The sequence below is a fragment of the Nannospalax galili genome, unplaced genomic scaffold, assembly GCF_000622305.1.
Source record: "Nannospalax galili isolate Female #2095 unplaced genomic scaffold, S.galili_v1.0 scaffold970, whole genome shotgun sequence".
Lineage (NCBI taxonomy): Eukaryota > Metazoa > Chordata > Mammalia > Rodentia > Spalacidae > Nannospalax > Nannospalax galili.
This window is the reverse complement of record NW_008328699.1, coordinates 681898-696214: the sequence shown is the minus strand read 5'-3', so window position 1 is coordinate 696214 and position 14317 is coordinate 681898. Positions and strand designations below refer to the sequence as shown.

The window sequence follows — 14317 nt, the reverse complement described above, 5'->3', positions numbered from 1 at the left end:
TTGCAAGTCCAAATTTAGTACTCAGACTTATAACCTTTTCGTTGAGACAGCTTGCTGTGTAGCCCAGGCTAGCCTCAATTTGAGATCCTTCCACATCAGCCTTCCAAATGGTGGGATTACGAGCACGTGATACCACACCTAACTCGTCTTTTTTCTTCTCTTTCTTTTTCTACTAACTTTTAGATAGAAATTTTGTTTTTCCTTTTCTCCTTTTTAAGATTTATTTTTATTATATGTGTATGAGTGTTTTGCATACATGCATGTAAGCTTACCACATGCATGCAATGCTTGCAAAGGCCAGAAGAGGGCGTCAGAGCCCTTGGAACTGAAGTTACAGATGGTAACTTCATGTGGGTGCTGGGATCCAAACCCAGGTCCTCTGCAAGAGCAGCCAGTGCTCTTAACTACTGAGCCATCTCTCCAGCTCCGCTTCTCTTAAAGCTACATTTGTTGTGGTTTTAACCTTTCAGTTGAGTTATTTTCCTCTAGAGGAAATTCATATATATATACATATATATTATATATTTGCTACATGAATCAAAAGGTTTAGTTCACTCATAATTGCTGTACATTAAGGATTTGGGAGGGGAGTAAGGTATTGCACCATAGTGTCATATCTTTGAAGATTATTTTAGGATTGAAAATGTATAAAGAAGTACGATCTTGAAACATTTAATACAGAAAACATGGTCAAACATAGTTTTACCTAGTAGCTCAGGCTAGCCTTGAACTCCATATGTAGCTGGATGACCTTGAACTTCAAATCCTGTCTCTACCTCTCAAGTGCTGAGATTACAGGCATGGCTGTCACACCTGGTTTATATGATGTTGGGGATCAAATATGTGTGCTAGGCAAGCACTGCACTGACTGAGTTTCATCCCCAGCCCTGCCTTTTTTGTATTTCTAGTGGTAAATTAGCTTACAGGTAGCATACCAATCTTACAGAATTCATGCATTCTTTAGTTATAAACTGGCACATCTTTTTTTAAATGTGTATGAGTGTTATACCTACATGTAAGTATGTGCCAGGTGCCCATGGAGGCCAGGAGAGGGCATGTGATCCCCTGGAGCTGAGTTACAGGCAGCTGTGAGCTGCCACATGGGTACTGGGAACTAAACTTGGGTATTCTGCAAGAGCAGCAAATTGCTCTTAACTGCTGAGGCATGTCTCCAGCCTATGAAATTTCTTTTTTTCCTGTTTTTAATTTTTTTACAAAATATTACTTTATTTTATTTTTTGGTCTTTTTGAGACAGGGTTTCCCTGTAGCCCCAACTGGCCTAGAACTCGCCATGTAGACCAGGCTGGCCTTGAACTCACAAAGATCGGCCTGCTTCTGCCTCCCAAGTACTGGGATTAAAGGCGTGCACCACCACGCCCAGCCTGAGACCCTCTCTTAAAAAATAAAAATAAATAAATGTAAAAAACAAGACTGGGGCCTAGAGAGATGGCTCAGTGGTTAAGAACACTGGTTATTCTTGCAGAAGACCCAGGTTGGAATCCCAGCACCCACATGACAGCTAACAGCTGTCCATAACGCCAGTTCCAGGGGATCCAACAGCCTCTCTGTCCTCCGCAGGCATTGCACCACACGGGTGCACTTACCTATATGCAGGCAATACATGCATACACATAAAATTAAAATAATAAATAAAACATTTAAAGAAACCAAAACAACAAAAAAAACAAGGCTGGGCATGTTGGCACATACTTTTCATCCCACCACTCAGGATGCTGAAGCAGGGACATCTCTGTGAGTTCTAGGCCAGTCAGGCTACACAGTGAGACCCTGTCTCAAAGAACCAAAATTTTTTTGAAAATAAAAACAAAGGAAAAAAACCCTTAATCATAAATTATTCTGCTTAATTACTCAAATGAGTTGTATATACTAAATGTTCATTTAGGTTTTTTTAAAATTTGGTTTTGTTCTTAATGACAGCTTTGTTGAACTGTAGTTGACATACCATAACATTTACCCTTTTCAAGTGCTCAGTGTTTTCAGGGTGGTTACAGTGTTATGCAACCATCACCACTATCCAATTCCAGAACATTTTCATCACCTCTGAAAGCAACCCAGCACCCATCAGCAGTCACTCCCCACTCTCCTCCCTCATTCTGACACCACTTTAAGGATTTGCCTGCAGTGGGCATTTCATTTAGAGAGTTGTCCATACAAGTTCAATGGAACAAATTTTGAGAAGTTATTTGTAACCTGAGAAGTGCTGTTCGTTCCATCCTTTGTACTGATTTTCATGTTACTTGAGTAGATCAGTTTTTAATCTGCCCAGGTCCTTTTCTCTTTGCTGTTCATGCAGTAAATAAACCTGCTGACGTGCTGTGTTTCCTTGTTGGTGACCTTTGCTCTTCACATGTCTCAATGATGTGTTCATAGCGTTGTGTAACCTGTTGTCAGGGCTCAGGTATCTGTTTGTAGCTTAGTAACTTTATTCTTAGTTGGGTATTTTTATTTTTACTTCTATTTTAAAAAACAAATAGCTAATTCTATGTTAATAATTCCTAGCTTGTTTTAAGGTTCTTAAAAATCATAAATAACTTTAGAAATATAAATATCTTCTTTTTTGAAGTAGAGTTTCTTGTGTAATTAGATTATTTTTTGGTGTAAACTTAGTAACAGCAAACTGGCACCACCTTTATGTGGATCCCTTTCTCCTTCAAGGCCCCCTGACCCACCCTCCACCATTTCTTATAGCTCTCCCAACCACCTTTATTTCCAGTGAAGACTTTGCCTCTTCATTCAGTCTTACTTTGTATAGCAACGCCCTCTACTTTTCTAGATGACTTGACAGCCTGTCACTGTGGACAATGCACCTTCTAGCCTGGCTTCCTGAACCTTTCACCTTGATTTCTCTTTATCTGTCCAGGCCAGTGCCAGACTTTGGAGCATGCTACCACCCAGACTTGAACGTCTTTGAACCCTGAACTCCCCGTCACGCTGGCCCGCTGCTTGCCCACCTTTTGCCTCCCTCCCCTTTTACTGCAACACTCGTGTTCTAACTGATATACTGCTCTCCTGTTCTGTGAGAAGCCTTGCCTCTGCTCACCACCTACCTTTACCCTAGGTCCCCTTTACCTAGGATCAGACTCTTCACTAAAATCTTCAAATCTTCTTCCTCCTGCCCTTTTTTTTTTTTCTCCTCCTAGTGTTGGGATCAAACTCAGGCCCTTCTCTTGTTTTCTAAACCCGTCCCTAATCTCCAGTCACTCCATATGTTCTTTTCTTTCTCTTCTTTTTTTCTTCTTCTGTTTTTGTTTTTTGTTTTTTTTTGAGACAGGGTCTCCCTGTAGCCCTAGCTGGCCCAGCGCTCACTACTAGACCAGGCTGGCCTTGAACTCATAGAGATCCACCTGTGTTTGCCCCTTGTGCTCTGGGATTAAGGGTGTGCACTACCTACTATGCCATGTTTTTCTAAAGCCCAGTACTGTTGGTGGGAATGGGGGTAGGTTGAGGGTTAAAAATCAGTCCTGATTAATCTGGCTCTAAATGTTTTCTTTTTCTTTCTTTTTTTTTTTTTTGGTCTTTTTGAGACAGAGTCTCCCTGTAGCCCCAGCTGGCCTGGAACTTGCTATGTAGAACAAGATGGCCTTGAACTCAGAGATCTGCCAGCCTCTGCCTCCCAAGTGCTGGGACTACAGACATGTGCCACTGCACCTGGCAGATGTTTTGTTTTTTTCAGTTCTAACTGAGCCCTTAGATCTCTAGCAATTTTTTTTTTTTTTTTAGTTTAGTTTTGGAATTCCAAACTATGTTCTTGGCAAGCACTCTACCACTGAACTATTGCCCCAGCCTCCTTAGCAATCATTTAACTTGTCTCAAAATTTTCCCCATCTCCCTGTGTCCATGTTTTTGAGACAAGATCTCACTATGTAGCCCAAGCTATCTTTGAATTCAGTCTTCTGCCTCAACTTCTTAAATTCTGAGATCACAAGCTTGTGCCACCAGGCCCTATCCTTCTTCACCTTTGGAGTCAGACTCCTGCCAACTCCACAGATTTGCTGGCCCTCCTTCTGTCTATTCATAAAGGAAGAGGTGCTTCCAGTTCAAGCTCCTTTTTGACTTCGTTCCTTCTTTTGGTTAGTTTCCCCTTTCTTATCTTTAACTTCTCTCTATCCAGAGGTAGTTCCTTTCAGTTTATGTTTATTCCAAAGCCTCCCCCTTCCTGGAGAAGAAAATCTTATTTCTCCCATCATATTTTCAAACTTACTTATTTAGAGTTGATCTCTGCTGTGTAGCCCAGGCTGGCCTGGGGCTCTTGATCCTCCTACCTCTGCCTCCCCAGTTCTGGGATTTCAGTGGAATTACAGGCATGCATCACCATATCCAATTCAAACTATTCAAATTGTCTCTCTACCTACTAACCTCTGTGTTTCATTCATGTCTCAGTAATAATAATAGCTTAACTTGGTGCATTTTGTGCTTGTTAGGTGCGTGCGTACATGTAGAGGTGTAAGGGCAACTTCAGTTCTCACTTCCCACCTTGTTGAGGTAGGGTCTCCTGTTCCTGCTGCTGTGCTCTGCATTGCAGGCTAGGTGGCCCCCAAACTTCCAGCAGTTTTCCTCCCATCTCGCCATAGGAGTGTTGGAATTACATCTGGCTTTTTACACAAGTTCTGGGGATTAAACTTGGATGTCAGGCTTGCATAGCTAGCTCTTTTTACCTGCTGATCCATCTCCCTGACCTTCTTTGTGCATTTTGGCTTATCTGATCTCCACATGCTGAGAGAGATTTCAGAAGAAACTTGTAACTTATTTAAGGTCACTGTTTATGAATCATAGCTAGGATTTCTCCTGCATTAAATAGTGGGCGCAGGTCCTCATATATCATGGCTCTACTCTGATCCTCAAGCTGTCAACAGTGGGCTCCTGTGTGGATGATGCCAGCTATGGACCCCTGCAGCTGTATTTGACACGATTTCACTTTTGCCACTGACTCTTACAGTTTTTCTGGCCATCTTGCATTCCGTTGGTCCACCCTATTGGTCCCTAAAAGACCATCTCAAATATGAACGTACTCATAACTGATGTGGGAGGCAGGAAGACTTCAGACTGAGATACTCTGGTAGCAAAGTGTGGGTCACCCACAGTGAACAGCAAGCAGTTTACTTTGACCCTGGGAAAGCTACACATAGGGAGGAAGATGTGTTAAGCTTGGAAAGGTAGCTAAGAGGTTGGTAGTGAAAATTCTGAAATACTAGACTATGAGTTTGAATTATTTCTTGGCTCAGAAACTTCTGGTAGCTTTTCAGTCCCCATACGGGATGTGTAGAGTGGCCAAATATTTTATCAACTGTATCATGACCCTTTTGAGTGAAAAGAAACACTGACAAATGTACAGCAAGGTAACAAATAGAAGCTGAGACTGTCCGAGACTGTGGTCACCCTGACTGCAGCAAGTCAGGTTTTTTTTTTTGTTTTTTTTTTTTTTGTCTTTTTGAGACAGGGTTTCCCTGTAGCCCCAGCTGGCCTGGAACTTGCTATATAGACCAGGCTGGTGTCATAGAGATCTGCCTGCCTCTGCCTCCCAAATGCTGGGAGTAAAGGCATGTGCCATCATACCTGGCCTAACTAGTCAGTTCTGAGATGGTGTTTTGGTAAAGCTGCTCTGGAGGTGATATACAAGATGGGTGGAGACAACTTTTGAGATGATAGTTTATAGGAATGTGGCTTTTTTTTTTTTTTTTTTTTGATTCAGAGCTTGCCCAGGCTAGGCTGGATGGTTGGACTCAAACACTCCTGCCTCAGCATCTAGTAGCTGGGACTACAGGCATGTTCCATTGCCCTTACCAACATAAGGTTCTTAACAAGCAGTTTCTGTGAGAACCAAACATAGGATTGTGGTCAGCTGAATGTGGAATGTGAAGGAGAAGAAGGAATTAAACATCTTGAGCCAGATTGATTAAAAAGGGGGGTGATTGTCATGGGACTGGAGAGATGGCTCAGCCGTTAAGAGCACTGGCTGTTCTTCCAAAGGACCCAGGTTCAGTTCCCAGCACCCACCTAGTGCTAACAACTGTCTATAACTCCAGTTCCAGGGGATCCAATGCCCTCTTCTGGCCTTTATGGACATTGTAGGACATGGGTGTACTTACGTATGTGCAGACAAAATACTCATACACATAAAATAAAAGCAAATAAATAAGTTTTTAAAAAGATTGTCATGTAGTTCAGTAATAAAGTACTTGCCTAGCATGCCTAAAGCCCTGGATTTGATCCTGAGCACTGCAGGGGGGAATGTACTTAATGATTAAACAAATGGCTTGCTTATTTATCTACTTATAATGGGGATTGAATCCAGGACCTCATGCATGCTAGTCAAGCCCTCTACCACTAAGCTGCAGGTGCAGCCCTCTTTTGCAGCTTTTGAGACAGGGTCCCACTAAGTTGTCTAAACTGGTTTTGAACCTTACTCAGTATGCTCAGGCAGACCTTGAACTTGAGATCTTCTTGCCTTAGCCTCCTAAGTAGCATGACAGCGGTATGTAAGACTCCAGTCTTGCGTCTTCTCGATGGTCTCTTCCTTGTATTTGCCCTTTTCCTTTCCTACTTGGCGAGATTTGGCTTTCCATCCCAGGATCTTTTTGCGGTCTTTGTCCAGCTTTAGCCTGGCGATAACCACCTTGCTGGGGTGACTGCCCACGCAGACAGTTGTGCCATTTTCCCGCTGCACCTGCTCAGTGGAGATGACGTATTTCTTCCTGTAAACCTGGACCACTTTGCCGGTCTGCTGCGGTGCCCTCGTACAACCTGAGCTTCATCATCCTTTCGAATGGGCTTAGACCTAACACTGTACTTCTGTCTCAGCCCTTGAGATCTTCTTGCCTTAGCCTCCTAAGTAGCATGACAGTTGTATGTAAGATGACAGTTGCATGTAAGTCATATGTAGGTCTTTGGAAAGAGGGGAGGACATAATCTTCCTCTGAATGTGAGAAGGTGCATTGAAGCGCCTTTTCCGGTTCATTCTTCAGTCAGAAGCCACAAAGGGATTGAACTTCATTTTGGCAGGAGCTCCTTCAGCGATGGTCACAGAAGGGCTAGTTTTTGGTTTTTTGAGGTAGAGCCTCTCTGTATATCTGAGGCTGACTTGGAACTGGGTGAGTAACCCAAACTGGGTTTGAATTGAGGTTCTTCTGCTTCAGCCTCCCTAGTGCTGGGGTTACAGGCATGCACTGCCAGGCCTCGCCTTGTTGTAAAGCTTTCTTGAGTGTGAGGGAAAGGGCATGGGCATGGAAGTCAGAAAGGTGTAGGTTTGAAACTCACTAATAGTTGAAGCTTCGTTAGTATAAGTAGTTTCCTCTGTAAAAATGGGAACATTCATGTATTTAAAGGATTGTTGAGTGTTTAGTGGTGAAATAGATAGATGATAGAGAAATAGGTAGATAGATAGGTGATAGATAAAGTGCCTATTACTGTGAGCTGTGTAATGTAAGAACTGACACCAGCAGGTGGCATGTTGAACGCTTCACTCTGCCACATACTAAGTACGCGGTGCATGTTAGCTTATTTAATCTTTACAGCAACCAGCTCAGGTAGCTGCTGTTACCCCATTTTATAAGTGAGGAAAGTAAAGTCAGTTGCCCAAGGTGGACTGTGAGTGGTTAAGTCTTGGCTCCAGAGTTCCTGGTCTTAACTTCTAGACCATAACATTTATTTATCTATCTATCTATCTATCTATCTATCTATCTATCTATCTATCTATCTATCTATCATCTATCTATTTATTTTGATCTTTTTGAGACAATGTCTTCCTGTAGCCCCAGCTGGCTTGGAACTCGCTGTGTAAGACCAGGCTGGCCTTGAACTCACAGAGATCCGCCTGCCTCTGCCTCCCGAGTGTTGGGACTAAAGGCCTGCTTAGACCATAATATTTATAAAGTGTTATTAAATGGTAGCTTCTGGGTTTTTTTGCTTTCCTTTGTTTTACTATTGAATTGACTGTAATGAGCTATGGTGGCCTGTGCCTGTGATTTCAGCATTCAGGAGGCTGAGGCAGGAGGATTACAAGTTTGAGGCCACCATAGAATATGTAAGATCCTGTCTCAATACCTACCCCACCCTTGGCCAAAAAAAATTCCAAATGAATAATTTAGCATTGTTTCTTCTGTCTGTGGGCTGTAGGTGGGACGCACAGTCTAAATGCCTGTTTAACATGTGGTTTGCTGTTCTTGCTTCTCTTCATTAATTAGCACCCTTTATTTTGTTCTCTTTGTTTCTTTGTTTCCTCAAACTTGCTCAGTAACTGAGGATGACCTTGAATTCCTAATCATTTTGCCTTACTTCCTTCCCAAGTCTTAGGATTGTATCACACCCAGCTTTTTGTTGTTACTGGGTTTTTTTTTTTTTTTTTTTTTTTTTTTTTTTGGCCTTTTTGAGACAGGGTCTCCCTGTAGCCCCAGCTGGCCTAGATTTGCTATGTAGACCAGGCTGGCCTCAAACTCACAGAGATCCGCCTGCCTCTACCTCCCGAGTGCTAGGACTAAAGGCTTGCGCCACCACGCCCGGCTGTTGTTATTGTTTTAAGATTTATTTTATTTTTACTTATGTGTCTATATGTGTGTGCACACGTGTCTGTGGGTACCTGTGGAGGCCTGAAGAGGGAGTCAGATCTCCTGTGAGCAGTCTGACATGGGTGCTGCAGACCAACTCTGGTCCTCCGCAAGAGCAGCAAGTACTCCTAACCACTGAGCCATCTCTCCAGCTTCTTTGGTTGTTTTTTTAAAGACAGGGTTCCATGTAGTCTGGGCTAGCCTTGAGCCCCTGATCCTCCTGCCTCAGCCTCCCAAATGTTGGAACTACAGGCAGCATAGCATGAACTACCATTCCTGGCTGTGTCCATTGATTTTTTAGTCTCAGTTCATAGCTCCAACAACACAATTTTGTCTTCCAACATTGATGTATACATGCAGTTTCATGCCTCTATATGCTATATGGACAATACAACTTTCTAGCAAATTCCTTCCTAACCTTCCTTTGTCCTTTCCTCTCCTTCCTCCCTCTATCCCTGCCTTCTTTCCTCTCCTTTCCTCTCCCTTCTCTTTGATACAAGGTCTTACATTGTAGTCCTGGCTGCCATGTAGCTCACTATGTAGATCAAGCTGACCTCAAACTTGGGGTGATTCTCCTGCCCCTGCACCCACCTGTGACCTCCAGTGCTGAGATTCCAGGCATGCACCATCATGCCCTATTTATGCAGCACTGGGATTTGATTTTTTGTTTTGTTTTGTTTGAGACATGGTCTCCCTGTATCCTCTGCTGGCCTGGAACTTATTATGTAGTCTAGGCTGGTCTTGATCTTACAGAGAGCCACCTGTCTCTGCCTCCCTAGTGCTGGGATTAAAGGGTGTGCCACCATGCCCAGCCCAATTTTGTTTTTAAATTTCATCTTTGTGTAAACCTTGAAATCCTATAAGGTAATACCACTTCTGATAATACACTATTCAGTTTTGTTTTGGAGTTGGTTGGTTGTTTTAAGAATCTCTTGGGGCTGGAGAGATGGCTCAGTGGTTAAGAACACTGGTTGTTCTTACAGAAGATCTGGGTTCGAATCCCAGCACCCACATGGCAGCTAACAACTGTCTGTAACTCCAGTCCCAGGGGATCTGACAGCCTCTTCTGACTTTCGTGGACATTGCACAACACAGGTGCACTTACCTACATGCAGGCAATACGCATATACACATAAAATAAAGAAAAATAAATAAAATAAGTTAAGCCAGGCGTGGTGGCGCACGCCTTTAATCCCAACACTTGGGAAGCAGAGACAGGTGGATCTGTGTGAGTTCGAGGCCACCCTGATCTACATAGTGAGTTCCAGGACAGCTGGAGCTATAAGGAGACCCTGTCTCAAAAAAGACAAAAAAAAAAAAAGAATCTTTTGTAAAGCCGGGTGTGGTGGCACATGCATTTAGTCTCAGCACTCAGGAGGCAAAGGCAGGCTGATCTCTGATCTCTGTGAGTTCAAGGCCAGCCTAGTCTTCATAGTGAGTTCCAGGCCAGCTAGGCCTACAGGGAGACCCTGTCTCAAAAAGACCGAAAAAAAAAAAAAAAATCTCTTGTAGCCCAAGGTGACCTCAAATTAGCTGTAGAACTGAGAATGATGTTGAACTTCTGCCCTCTCCCAAAAAAACCCTGAAGTTACAGTCATAAACCACCAAACCCAGCCTTTTTGTTGTTTTGTTTTGATTTTGAAGCAGGCCTTCATGCTGTAGTCCAGGTTGGCTTGATACTTACTATATAGCCAAGGCTGGCCTGGAACTCACAGCAGTCCTGCTTCAGTTTCTTAAATTTTAGGATCATAGCCATAAGCCACCACAGCCTGAGGGTCTTCATGACTCTCAGTCACATGGCATTTGTGTAGTTATTTTCCTACTCTTATGGTTTTGAGAGGAGAAGCCATCTTTATCATCATTCTTTGAATTTCCCACAGTGTTCAGTGCAGGTTCTAATATAAACTCAGAAAACATAACAAGATACCTCAACACATCTACTGTTTTGTCTGATTCTCTATAGCAAAGGTTATTATGATTCTCAATGAAAAAATATCATGCCTTAAAATTTGTTGGGAAACAGACTGGAGAGATGGCTTAGGGGTTAAGAGCACTGGCTGTTAGAGGCAGGCGGATTTCTGTGAGTTCAAGGCCAGGGCCAGCCTAGTCTACATAGCAAGTTTCAGGCCAGCTGGGGTTAAGGGAGATCCTGCCTGAAAGAAAAAAATAAAAGACCCTCCCCCGCCAAAAAAAACACCCAAAAAACTTTTAGCTGGGTGTGGTGGCACACACTAAGACCAAAAAAAAAAAAGAGCATTTGCTGCTCTTGCAGAGGACCTGTTTTTGATTCCCAGCACCCACATGGCAGCTAACAACCATCCATAACTCCAGTTCCAGGGGATCCAATGCCCTCTTCTGTCCTTTGTGGGCATTGCATGTCATGGGTGCGTTGCATGACATACATGCAGGCAATACACTCATACACATAAAATGTAAAAATAAGTAAAAAATTTCTTGGAAAGATTAATCATTTACATATATTCTCTAAGTTCCAGTTTCTTTTTATGCTACATTTTGGGTTTTGGTGTTGGATGGTGAACCCAGCTGGGGCTTTGTGCATGCCATTGAGTATACCTTCAGCCCCTCCACATTTCAATTTCTGTATCACCCAGAATGATAATGATAGAAGGGGGCATATAGCTTTTAGGGGAAGGGAGGATTTGGGGCATGCTCTCATTGTGTAGCCTGGGCTTGCCTTGAACTGCCAGTGCAGCCGTTTGGCCTTGAGTTCAGAGTCCTCCTGCCTCAGCTTCCCCAGCGCTAGAATTACATGTGTGAGCAGCCTCACCCATGCTTTTCATTCTTGTGATCTGGGCACATTTATAATTTTGAGTATTGATGTCAGTATGGAATTCTTGAGCTGTAAAAACAAAATTCTAGTTGGGTATGATGGCATATACCCATATTTTCACATACTCAAGAGACTGAGGCAGGAGGATTCTGAGTTCAGGGTCAGCATGGGGAATTTAGAAAAAATTAAAAGAATAAGAAGGCTGTAGCTCAGGGGAGAGTGCTTGCCCAGCATCTGTGAGGCCCTGGGTTTGATCCCATTTCAGGGTAGTTGCAGGAAGGATGATAAGGAAAGACAGGGCATTGCCAGGACCTGGAGAGTCCCATAGGCAGTGCAGCGAGGCTCACACAGATACCCTTTGCTCCCTTCTCTCTTACTTATGATTCTGCATTGGTCTCTTGGCCCTTCACCTCTGGATTCTGCATTTGGTAGCCATTCGTGCCAAGTTTGATGGTCTACTTCAGAAGTGATTAAAGGAAGCAGGGTGCATGTCAGACTTTGTCTAAAGAATGCTAAAGATAGCACAGCCTTTCCAGCTTTTTGGGCTTCATCGAAGTTTCAGGCCAGAGTTATTTGTTCATATCTAGAAAATGAATTGTGTTGACCTAAAAGTACATTTTGTATATATGTACTTCTTTCAAGAAACTTTCTCTTATTTTCCATATTACCCCCAGTAGTTTGCCAAGCTGTGTTAAGTAAATGCTGAATTGAATTGAAAATACTGAATTGAAAATACTGTATTTTCTACTGTGGTTTAAAAGATTTGTTTTTAATATCCAGTAATACGATTAAAATTTGAAAAATGCAGGGCTGGAGAGATGGCTCAGCGGTTAAGACTGACTGCTCTTGCAGAGGACTGAGGTTCAATTCCCAGCCCCCACATGATGGCTAAGAACAGTCCTTAACTCCAGTTCCAGAGGAATCCAAAGCCCTCTTCTGACCTCCGCGGCATTGCATGACACGGGTGCACTCACATACATGCAGGCAATACACTCATACACATAATAAATAAAATATTTTTTAAAATTTGAAAAATGCAGAAAGATAAAGGTGAAATTTATCACCTGGAATCAACTGCTATGAAAAAAGGAGAAAAAAAGAGCTGAGTGTGGGAGTACATGTGGTAACCCTAGCACTGAGGAGGTGGAGGGAGGCACTGGGCATTCGAAGTTATCAGATGCATAGAGGCCAGCCTAAACTACAAGGGAGAGAGAGAGAGAGAGAGAGAGAGAGAGAGAGAGAGAGAGAGAGCGAGCAAGGGGGGGTGGAGATTGATCCTAGGGCTTCACATGTTAGGCAAGCTCTGTTCAATGAGCTTGTTTTTGTTGTGAAATAGTGTCTCATAGAACCCAGGCCATGTAGCTTCATCTGATGTCCTCCTGATCCTCCTGTCGCCACAACCCAACTGCTGGGATTACAGTTGTGTCATCACATCTGATTGCTTTTTTAGATTTATTTTGATTATTTTTGATTACGCATACATGTGTACGACTGTGTGTGGCTATGTGCCTAAAGAGGCCAGAGGTGTTGGATTCCCTAGAGCTAGAGGTACCGGTGGTTGTGAGCTGCCTGATATGGGTGCTGGGAACTGAACTCTTAGCTGGGCGTGGTAGCACATGCCTTTAATCCTTTCTCTCCTCCCTGTCCTTCCATACCTACAACAAAGATTTGATAACCATCTCACAGCTACATAGAATTTATTCAATGTACTATGGAACATAAATTATTTCCAAAACTTCTTTTTTTTTTTTTTTGAGACAGAATCTTACAGCTCACCATATATATTAGGCTGGCCTTGAATTCACAGTCTTCCTGCCTCAAGCCTCCCAAAGACTGGGATTACAAGTGTACGTCTCCATGCCTGGCTCTCAACTAGTTTTGAGAGTTTTATTCCAGTTTAGATTGCTACAAAATTTATCTCCTTTGCTGCTTTTATAAAGAGACAAGGTCTCTAGACTGGGCCTAAAACTTGCTACACATACCAGCCTAGTCTCAAACTTGTGGTGATCCTCCTGCCTCTGTGTCCTGAGCCCTAAGATCTCGGGATGGGTCCTGGAGCCTGTTCTTACCGCAATTTTCTTGTCCTTTTTGAGACAGGGTCTCCCTGTAGCCCCAAGTGGCCTGGAATTTACTATGTAGATCAACAGGCTGGCCTTGAACTCACAGAGATCTGCCTGCCTCTGCCTCCCAAATGCTGGGATTAAAGGTAATTCTTGATCATTTTGGGCCTTCCATGGGCAAAGAATGGTGTCTAACCTGATAGTTTGTGGTTTGATGACATTTTGGTTTTACGGGTTTTTGTGCAGTTTTTTTGTTTTTGTTTGTTTGTTTGTTTTGTTTTATTAAGACAGTGTCTCCCCCCTGGCCTGGAACTTGCTAGGTGGACCTCACAGAGAGATCCACCTGCCTCTGCCTCCTGAGTGCTGGGATTAAAGGCGTATACCGGGAATTTTGGTTTTTATGCATCACCATAGATCAGGTTCTATCACCCTGGATAACACGGTCTTGGGGTGTTGCTGTCTTTTTTAAAATAAATAATTTGTTGAGAATTTCATACATGCGTATAAGGTGTTTTGATCAAATCCATGCCCGCTCCCTTCCATCCAACTCCTCCCATATCTCCCCATCACTTTTTTCTGATAACCTCATGTACTCTTTCTTCTTCTTTTACTTTTTAAAATATTTTTTATTTATTATTTTTAATTTATGTGTATGAACATATTGCCCGCATGTATGTGAGTGCACCCGTGTTGTGCAATGCCACAGAAATCAGAAGAGGGCTTCGGAGTCCCCTGGAACTGGAGTTTAGGATGGTTCGTAGCCACCATGTGGGTGCTGGGAATTGAACCTGGGTCCTCTGTAAGAGCAGTCAGTGCTCTTAACTGCTGGGCCATCTCTCCACCTCCTTTATTTGTTTCTTTGTTTATTTATTTATTTTTTTTATGGGGCTTTTGGCACTCTAAC

The 14317-nt window shown here is 43.0% G+C and overlaps 1 protein-coding gene and 1 pseudogene across 1 annotated transcript in view; one reads left to right on the top strand and one right to left on the bottom strand.

Annotated features, from left to right (window-relative positions):
• The window catches only part of Sar1b (secretion associated Ras related GTPase 1B), a 49309-nt gene that overhangs the window by 2000 nt on the left and 32992 nt on the right, over positions 1–14317 (top strand). The gene's annotated exons all lie outside the window — the stretch shown is intronic.
• On the bottom strand, positions 6477–7013 carry LOC103729970 (annotated as a pseudogene).